Here is a 10,441-nt window from a genome sequence, read left to right on the forward strand (position 1 = left end):
ACTCATATGTGATGTATGCAACTGTGGTGGCTTTTTCTTGCCAAATTCTTAATGGTTTTTCCAGCAACAACTACTGTTTAGTATTGATAGCAATTCTAAAACATTGATCACATACTTCCTGAGGACCATAGACTTTGTAGTGCATTTACCTTATTACCTGGGAAAATCCACTAGTGTTGCATGTCAGAGAGCTAGGAAGGAAAGACAAGCCTATGTAAAGGTCTCAGGTTGAATTTCTGGTGACTCCAGCATTCACTCCCTAGTAATAATCCACTAGCAAGTTTGCAGATTCTGCTCTGATCAGAAGATTGTCCAGGGAAGCGATAGTCATCACCCCTTGTAAACTCATAAGAGCTGCCATAATTTTCCTCTGAAGCGCTATGGCCACACTGAAATGTAAGGGCCAAAAATTACCAATGTCCGTTACAACTAGGGCAGTACGGATGTTGTAATGTTTAGCATCACTGCCTCAGAGCACTTAGGTAATGGGTTTGATACACAAGTGTGTGGGGTTTGTATATCTGCCCATACTACCATGGGTTTCCTCCGGGTGCTCTGGTTTCCTCCCACACTCCAAAATATATACTGCAAGGTTGACGCCCCACAAATTTAACCCTAATGTATAATTGTGTGCATGCACATGAGCAGACCAGATGGGCCAAGTGGTTCTTATCTGCCGTCAAATTCTACGTATCTAACAACCTAGAACTCCAAGGCCTGGATTTCTTCCCTCCTGTAGACTCTAACACAATCCAGCACAGCAGTGTTAATTTTGACAAGGATTCAATTTAATTTTAGTCTTAGTTGCTTACTTAAAATTGTAGTTTGTTTCTAGTCTCACATTTTTGTCTTTTGCTTCGCTTACTCAGCGGATCTCCGTTTTAAATTTTAGTCAGTGTTTTAAGCTTAACTTTTGCAAACAGTTTAATGATACTGTAATGGATTTTGTTGAAGAACATTTCTCAAAAATTCCCTTGTGAAGTTTGTATACCTTTAACTATGTGTTCAGCAATCTAGAATCAGTAGGCTGATTCACACACATTTTTATATATTTATTTATTACCAGTTATTTATATAGCGCACACATATTCCGCAGCGCTTTACAAAGAATATTTGGACATTCACATCAGTCCCTGCCCCAATGGAGCTTACAATCTATATTCCCTATCACATGTACACGCACATTCACACTAGGGTTAATTTTGTGTTGGGATCCAATTAACCTACCGGTATATTTTTGGATTGTGGGAGGAAACCGGAGCACCTGGAGGAAACCCACGCAAGTACAGGGAGAATATACAAACTCCACACAGTTAGGGCCATGGTGGGTATTGAACCCATGACGTCAGTGCTGTGAGGCAGTAATGCTAACCATTACACCGTCCGTACGGAGATATATATATATATATATATATATATATATATATACATACACATACATACATACACATACATATATACATACACACATATTGTCAGGTCCGGGTGTTTTTGTGAATCCGTTAACCTGGAACCAACCACAGGTGTAGGTGCTGGGGTATGAAGAAAACAGGGAGGACGAAGGATGTTCCGTTTCATATATTTATTAAAGTAACAATTCAGTAAGGGTTAAATAACTAGTTGTTAATCATCATTATACTGAAGTATTGCAGGAATGGCAGAAATAATATGCAAGAGAAAACTCAGAAATAAATGAAAGAAATGTTCATGGAAACATATGCAAAAACAAGCTGAAGAATAAATGTTGAATTGTCCAAATATAAACAAGCTTTGATGCTGAGCTGCAGATTGAGTTTAACTGGTTAATGCAGACATGGAGAATCAACTGTAAGAATTTGCAATGGAGCTTTAAGAGTTAACTGAGAGACTGTGATGAATTATCCTTGTAATGACAACATAGAAAATAAAAGTACTGAATTGGGTTACTTGCGGGTTCCGGAGATCACTGTGAAACTGTAGTAGATGGCAAGGTGATGAATGGGTTAAATGCAGAGTTGAACAAACGAACAGCTGAGGGAATTGGAATCCTCCAGACTTTGTATGAAAGGCAGACAGACAAGGTAACCTCATGCAGGATACTGGGAATCCAAGTATTTCCAATAGGTGTGCAATTGACTGATAGCACAATGGAGAGCCGGTGAATCTTTGGCAGTGAAGGCTGCAAACGGACCTCTGGGAACGGAGGCGATATCTGGACCACGGGAATCACACAGGAATGCACGGAGAGAGTTCAGAGCTAGAGCACAGCTTTGATACAACAAAGCACTGGCCCAGAGTGACATAATCCCAGCCTACTTAAAGGCAGCACAAGCACGGGATTGGCTTACACCTGCTCACAGGTGTTTTCACAAGTGCTCAGTATTAGCTATTTGGTCTCCAACATGGCCACCTCCTATACAGCAGACACACCGCAGTGCCTTAGGCCATTTGGTCCCCGCACTCACAGTTCCCAGACTCTGCATTACCTGTGCCATTGATCACGCCGTGTCCCCACACGGGCGCACAGCACCGCGAGCAACCGCACTGGCAACGGATGAACCCCAGAACCCGCAAAGGTGAGAGACCGGTTCGTGACAGTACCCCCTCTTCTACGGGTGGTCTCCGAACACCTTTGAACCTTGTCAGGATTTTTGGAGAAGTATTTCTGTACCAGTCTTGGAGCATGAACATCTTCAGAGAAAACCCAGGATCTCTCCTCCGGACCGTAACCCTTCCAGTCGACCAGAAACTGTAAACGTCCATATCGGGAACGTGAGTCCACAATCTCTTTAACTTCAAATTCCTCATTCTGCAAAGAGTGAACTTTAGGAGATTTGGACTGGGTAGTACGGAACTTATTGAGAATCAAAGGCTTCAGTAAAGATGTATGAAAGGCGTTAGGAATTCTCAAAGACGGTGGCAGCTTGACTTTGTATGACACAGGATTGAGTACCTTTACAATGGGAAATGGACCAATAAACCTGGGAGCAAATTTCTTAGAAGGAACTTTGAACTTGAGATTGCGCGTAGAAATCCAAACTTGGTCTCCCACTTTGTAATTCGGTACAGCTTTACGTTTTCTATCTGCAAAAGATTTATAACGAGCGGAAGTTTTGACCAAGGACTTACGTACACAACTCCAGATGCTAGATAGACGTTGAAGCTCTTGATCTGCCGCTGGGACCTCTAGGGCTGGCAATGGATGAAACTCTGGCACACGAGGATGAAAGCCGAAGTTAATATAAAAGGGCGTAGATTCTGAAGATGAATGGAAGAGATTATTATGAGCAAATTCTGCCAATGGAAGGTAGTCAACCCAGTCATCCTGTGAGGACGATATATATAGCCGGAGAAATGTTTCAAGGTCTTGGTTGACTCTCTCAGTTTGTCCATCTGTCTGAGGATGATATGCAGAAGAAAAGTTCAACTTGACATTTAAAGATGAACAAAGCGACCTCCAAAACTTGGCCACAAACTGTGTTCCCCGATCAGAGATAATTTCTCGAGGAAGGCCATGCAACTTGAAGATTTCAGAGATGAACAATCTGGCTAGTAAAGGGGCTGATGGTAACCCAGTTAATGAAATGAAATGTGCCATTTTCGAAAATCGATCCACTATCACCCAAATGGTATTTCGCCCTTTTGATGGAGGTAGATCGGTCACGAAATCCATTGAGATATGAGTCCATGGTTGTTTGGGTATGGATAGTGGATGTAGTAGACCTGGTGGAGAACTTCTTGGACTCTTATGTTGGGTACATTTAGGACATGCTGCTATAAACTCTTGGACATCGGCTTTGAGACGTGGCCACCAATAAGACTGTTGAATAAATTTGAGAGTCTTTAGAACCCCAGGATGACCCATGAAGGAAGAGGCGTGAGCCCAGGTAAGCAGCCGTTTTCGAAGACTTGTGGCGACAAAGGTCTTGCCAAGCGGAGGAACTGGAGAGGTTCGAGTCATTAAAAAGGACGTAGGATTCACAATGGCTTGATTCGTGGTAGCATCATTTAATTCAGAAGAAGCAAAGGACCGGGAAAGGGCATCTGCCTTTTTGTTCTGAGACCCTGGACGATAGGTGAGTTTGAAATCAAATCGTGAGAAGAAAAGCGCCCATCGAGCTTGTCGTGGATTCAGACACTGAGCTGACTGCAGATACAGAAGATTCTTATGATCAGTATAAACTGTAATGCGATGTTGAGCTCCTTCTAGAAGGTATCTCCACTCCTCAAATGCCAACTTGATGGCAAGTAACTCTTGCTCACCGATTGCATAATTACGTTCTGCCGGGAGGAACTTACGGGAGAAATATCCACAGGGATGGACCTTTTTATCTTCAAAGACTTGTGACAACACAGCTCCTACTGCTTCTGTAGATGCATCCACCTCTAGTAGAAAGGGACGACTCAAATCAGGCTGTCGAAGAATGGGGGCTGACACAAAGGCTTGCTTTAAATCAGAGAAGGCTTTGATTGCTTCAGAAGACCAGTTCGTAGGATTTGCTCCCTTGCGAGTTAGGGCTGTGATGGGAGCAGCTAATGTAGAATAATTCTTGATGAATCTCCTATAGAAATTCGCAAAGCCGAGAAATCGCTGAATCCCCTTGAGAGTTGAAGGAGTGGACCAATCTCGGATAGCTTGTACCTTACCTGGATCCATACATAGCTCTGATCCAGAAATGATGTAACCAAGGAACGGTATGGAAGATACTTCAAAAGTGCACTTCTCTAACTTACAATAAAGTTGATTTTTCCGCAGACGTGTCAGTACCTCTTTAACTTGGTGACGGTGAGACTTTAGATCCTTAGAGAATATTAGGATATCATCCAGGTACACTACTAGACACTTGTAGAGAAGATCACGAAAAAGTTCATTCACATAGCTTTGAAAAACTGCAGGTGCGTTACAAAGGCCAAAGGGCATTACGAGGTATTCGTAATGCCCATCCCGGGTATTAAAAGCGGTCTTCCACTCGTCCCCTGCACGGATGCGGATTAAATTGTAGGCCCCTCGGAGATCCAGTTTTGTAAACACAGTAGCTCCCTTTACCCGGTCAAATAATTCTGGAATTAAGGGTAATGGATACTTGTTTTTCACAGTGATCTCATTGAGTCCACGGTAATCTATGCATGGTCGTAACCCACCGTCCTTCTTCTTAACGAAAAAGAATCCGGCTCCTGCAGGTGAAGAAGATGGTCTGATAAATCCTTTGGTTAGATTTTCTTGTATATAATCAGACATAGCTTGCGTCTCTGGGATGGATAGCGGATAAATTCGTCCCCTAGGAGGTGTTTTACCCGGAACCAGGACAATTGGGCAGTCCCATTCGCGATGAGGAGGTAGAGAGTCTGCTGCTTGTTTACTGAAAACATCCGCAAAGGATTGATACACCGGAGGTAGGTCGGGAAGGCTGATTGACCGGAGAGGTACAATTGAGGCTAAACAGTCCTTGGTACAAGATTTACCCCATGAGAGGACTTCCATGGTTTGCCAATTAAGTTGAGGGTTATGTTTCTGCAGCCAAGGTAAACCAAGTATCACATCTTGAGAGGCTTTGGGAATCACGTAGAAGGAGAGGTATTCGGAATGGAGCACACCAACTTTCATCTTGAGACATACGGTTCGATGAGTAATTATACCATCTGGAATTCGACTTCCATCCACTGCTGTAACGGCAACTGCTGCTTCCAGAGGCATGGTTTGAACTTTAGACCGCATGACAAAGGCTGAGGAGATGAAGTTCTCGGCTGCCCCAGAATCTAGGAGAGCTGAAACTTTCACTGTAGAACTTGGAACTTCTAATTGAATAGACAAGGTCGGCTCTTTCCCAGAACGTGATTCTAGAGTAACTCCTAGCTTAACCTCTCTTGAATAAGCTAGGAGCGAGAGTTTCCCGGTCGGAGTTTGCAGAATTTAACTAAATGTTCAGAGGACCCACAGTACATGCAGAGGTTACCCTGTCGACGACGAAGTCGTTCCTCTTCTGTGAGGCGAGAGCGCCCAATCTGCATAGGTTCGTCTGTCGTTACCGGAGACTGTGACGAAGAATCTTGTCGAGGCCTAGGATGATAACGTGGACTGGATCGCTCTGCCCTGGATTTCTCTAAACATCGCTCCCTGTAGCGTAGGTCAAGTTTGTTACAGAGAGAAATCAATTCATCCAGTTTAGTCGGCACATCCCGGATAGTTAAATCGTCCTTGATTCTCTCAGAAAGTCCATTCCAAAACGCGGCGATCAGGGCCTCCTCATTCCAGTTTAACTCTGAAGACAACGTGCGAAACTGAACAATATATTGATTGACAGGACGTAAACCTTGACGTAGACGGAGAATCTCCAAAGAAGCTGAGGTGGTCCTGCCGGGTTCGTCAAAGATTCTCCGGAAAGAAGATACAAACTCTTTGTAATTAGAGAGGATAGGATCACCTCTCTCCCATAATGGTGATGCCCACTCCAGAGCCTGACCGGAGAGGAGGGCAATAATATATGCGACTTTAGAACGAGCTGATGGGAAACTGGCGGACATCAGTTCGAACTGGATCTCGCATTGATTCAGAAATCCCCTGCAAAGTTTTGGAGTTCCGTCAAACTTACTTGGAGAGGGTAACTGCAAGCGGGACGTAGGCAGCATCACAGGAGAAGCTGTAGTGGTAACTGGGACAACCGGAGTTGGAAGAATCTGGACTTGAGACGTTTTAATTGCTGTATGAAGAGTCTCTAAACGGTCTGCCATAGTTTGCATAAACTGCACTATTTGTGTCTGTATAGACTCCTGGTTTTCCAGACGGGAAAGGATATTTGACGTAGCACCGCCTCCTGCGAATTGGTCACTTGACGGATCCATGTGGCCAGTGCTTACTGTCAGGTCCGGGTGTTTTTGTGAATCCGTTAACCTGGAACCAACCACAGGTGTAGGTGCTGGGGTATGAAGAAAACAGGGAGGACGAAGGATGTTCCGTTTCATATATTTATTAAAGTAACAATTCAGTAAGGGTTAAATAACTAGTTGTTAATCATCATTATACTGAAGTATTGCAGGAATGGCAGAAATAATATGCAAGAGAAAACTCAGAAATAAATGAAAGAAATGTTCATGGAAACATATGCAAAAACAAGCTGAAGAATAAATGTTGAATTGTCCAAATATAAACAAGCTTTGATGCTGAGCTGCAGATTGAGTTTAACTGGTTAATGCAGACATGGAGAATCAACTGTAAGAATTTGCAATGGAGCTTTAAGAGTTAACTGAGAGACTGTGATGAATTATCCTTGTAATGACAACATAGAAAATAAAAGTACTGAATTGGGTTACTTGCGGGTTCCGGAGATCACTGTGAAACTGTAGTAGATGGCAAGGTGATGAATGGGTTAAATGCAGAGTTGAACAAACGAACAGCTGAGGGAATTGGAATCCTCCAGACTTTGTATGAAAGGCAGACAGACAAGGTAACCTCATGCAGGATACTGGGAATCCAAGTATTTCCAATAGGTGTGCAATTGACTGATAGCACAATGGAGAGCCGGTGAATCTTTGGCAGTGAAGGCTGCAAACGGACCTCTGGGAACGGAGGCGATATCTGGACCACGGGAATCACACAGGAATGCACGGAGAGAGTTCAGAGCTAGAGCACAGCTTTGATACAACAAAGCACTGGCCCAGAGTGACATAATCCCAGCCTACTTAAAGGCAGCACAAGCACGGGATTGGCTTACACCTGCTCACAGGTGTTTTCACAAGTGCTCAGTATTAGCTATTTGGTCTCCAACATGGCCACCTCCTATACAGCAGACACACCGCAGTGCCTTAGGCCATTTGGTCCCCGCACTCACAGTTCCCAGACTCTGCATTACCTGTGCCATTGATCACGCCGTGTCCCCACACGGGCGCACAGCACCGCGAGCAACCGCACTGGCAACGGATGAACCCCAGAACCCGCAAAGGTGAGAGACCGGTTCGTGACACATATATACTAGAGATGAGCGGGTTCGGTTTCTCTGAATCCGAACCCGCCCGAACTTCATGTTTTTTTACACGGGTCCGAGCGACTCGGATCTTCCCGCCTTGCTCGGTTAACCCGAGCGCGCCCGAACGTCATCATCACGCTGTCGGATTCTCGCGAGGCTCGGATTCTATCGCGAGACTCGGATTCTATATAAGGAGCCGCGCGTCGCGGCCATTTTCACACGTGCATTGAGATTGATAGGGAGAGGACGTGGCTGGCGTCCTCTCCGTTTAGAAATTAAAATAGATAGGAGAGTGAGACACTTCATTTACTTACTGGAGCTTAGGAGGAGTTATACTAGTGACTGATGACCAGTGACCTGACCACCAGTGCAGTTTTATAATTTATTATTATTTAATAATCCGTTCTGTTCTTGTTCTCTGCCTGAAAAAAACGATACACAGTGACTCAGTCACACTCACATACCATATCTGTGCTCAGCCCAGTGTGCTGCATCATCTATGTATAATATCTGACTGTGCTCACACAGCTTAATTGTGGGGGAGACTGGGGAGCAGTTATAGGTTATAGCAGGAGCCAGGGGTACATATTAAACAGTGCACACTTTTGCTGCCAGAGTGCCACTGCCAGTGTGACTGACCACTGACCACTGTGACCAGTGACCTGACCATACTGACCACCAGTATAGTATATTGTGATTGTCTGCCTGAAAAAGTACACTCGTCGTGTGACTTGTGTGGTGTTTTTTTATTCTATAAAAATTAAAAAACTCATTCTGCTGACAGACAGTGTCCAGCAGGTCCGTCATTATATAATATATACCTGTCCGGCTGCAGTAGTGATATATATATATTTTTTATATCATTATTTATCATCCAGTCTATACTAGCAGCAGACACAGTACGGTAGTTCACGGCTGTAGCTACCTCTGTGTCGGCACTCGGCAGTCCATCCATAATTGTATACCACCTACCCGTGGTTTTTTTTTTCTTTCTTCTTTATACATACTACATCTCATTATCATCCAGTCTATATTAGCAGCAGACACAGTACAGTACGGTAGTCCACGGCTGTAGCTACCTCTGTGTCGGCACTCGGCAGTCCATCCATAATTGTATACCACCTACCCGTGGTTTTTTTTTTCTTTCTTCTTTATACATACTACATCTCATTATCATCCAGTCTATATTAGCAGCAGACACAGTACGGTAGTCCACGGCTGTAGCTACCTCTGTGTCGACACTCGGCAGTCCATCCATAATTGTATACCACCTACCCGTGGTTTTTTTTTTCTTTCTTCTTTATACATTACATACTACATCTCATTATCATCCAGTCTATATTAGCAGCAGACACAGTACGGTAGTCCACGGCTGTAGCTACCTCTGTGTCGGCACTCAGCAGTCCATCCATAATTGTATACCACCTACCCGTGGTTTTTTTTTTTTTCTTTCTTCTTTATACATACTACATCTCATTATCATCCAGTCTATATTAGCAGCAGACACAGTACAGTACGGTAGTCCACGGCTGTAGCTACCTCTGTGTCGGCACTCGGCAGTCCATCCATAATTGTATACCACCTACCCGTGGTTTTTTTTTCTTTCTTCTTTATACATTACATACTACATCTCATTATCATCCAGTCTATATTAGCAGCAGACACAGTACGGTAGTCCACGGCTGTAGCTACCTCTGTGTCGGCACTCGGCAGCCCATCCATAATTGTATACCACCTACCCGTGTTTTTTTTTTCTTCTTTATACATACTACATCTCATTATCATCCAGTCTATATTAGCAGCAGACACAGTACAGTACGGTAGTCCACGGCTGTAGCTACCTCTGTGTCGGCACTCGGCAGTCCATCCATAAGTATACTAGTATCCATCCATCTCCATTGTTTACCTGAGGTGCCTTTTAGTTGTGCCTAATAAAATATGGAGAACAAAAATGTTGAGGTTCCAAAATTAGGGAAAGATCAAGATCCACTTCCACCTCGTGCTGAAGCTGCTGCCACTAGTCATGGCCGAGACGATGAAATGCCAGCAACTTCGTCTGCCAAGGCCGATGCCCAATGTCATAGTACAGAGCATGTCAAATCCAAAACACCAAATATCAGTAAAAAAAGGACTCCAAAACCTAAAATAAAATTGTCGGAGGAGAAGCGTAAACTTGCCAATATGCCATTTACCACACGGAGTGGCAAGGAACGGCTGAGGCCCTGGCCTATGTTCATGGCTAGTGGTTCAGCTTCACATGAGGATGGAAGCACTCAGCCTCTCGCTAGAAAACTGAAAAGACTCAAGCTGGCAAAAGCACCGCAAAGAACTGTGCGTTCTTCGAAATCCCAAATCCACAAGGAGAGTCCAATTGTGTCGGTTGCGATGCCTGACCTTCCCAACACTGGACGTGAAGAGCATGCGCCTTCCACCATTTGCACGCCCCCTGCAAGTGCTGGAAGGAGCACCCGCAGTCCAGTTCCTGATAGTCAGATTGAAGA

Source organism: Pseudophryne corroboree, chromosome 1, assembly GCF_028390025.1.
Source record: "Pseudophryne corroboree isolate aPseCor3 chromosome 1, aPseCor3.hap2, whole genome shotgun sequence".
NCBI lineage: Eukaryota > Metazoa > Chordata > Amphibia > Anura > Myobatrachidae > Pseudophryne > Pseudophryne corroboree.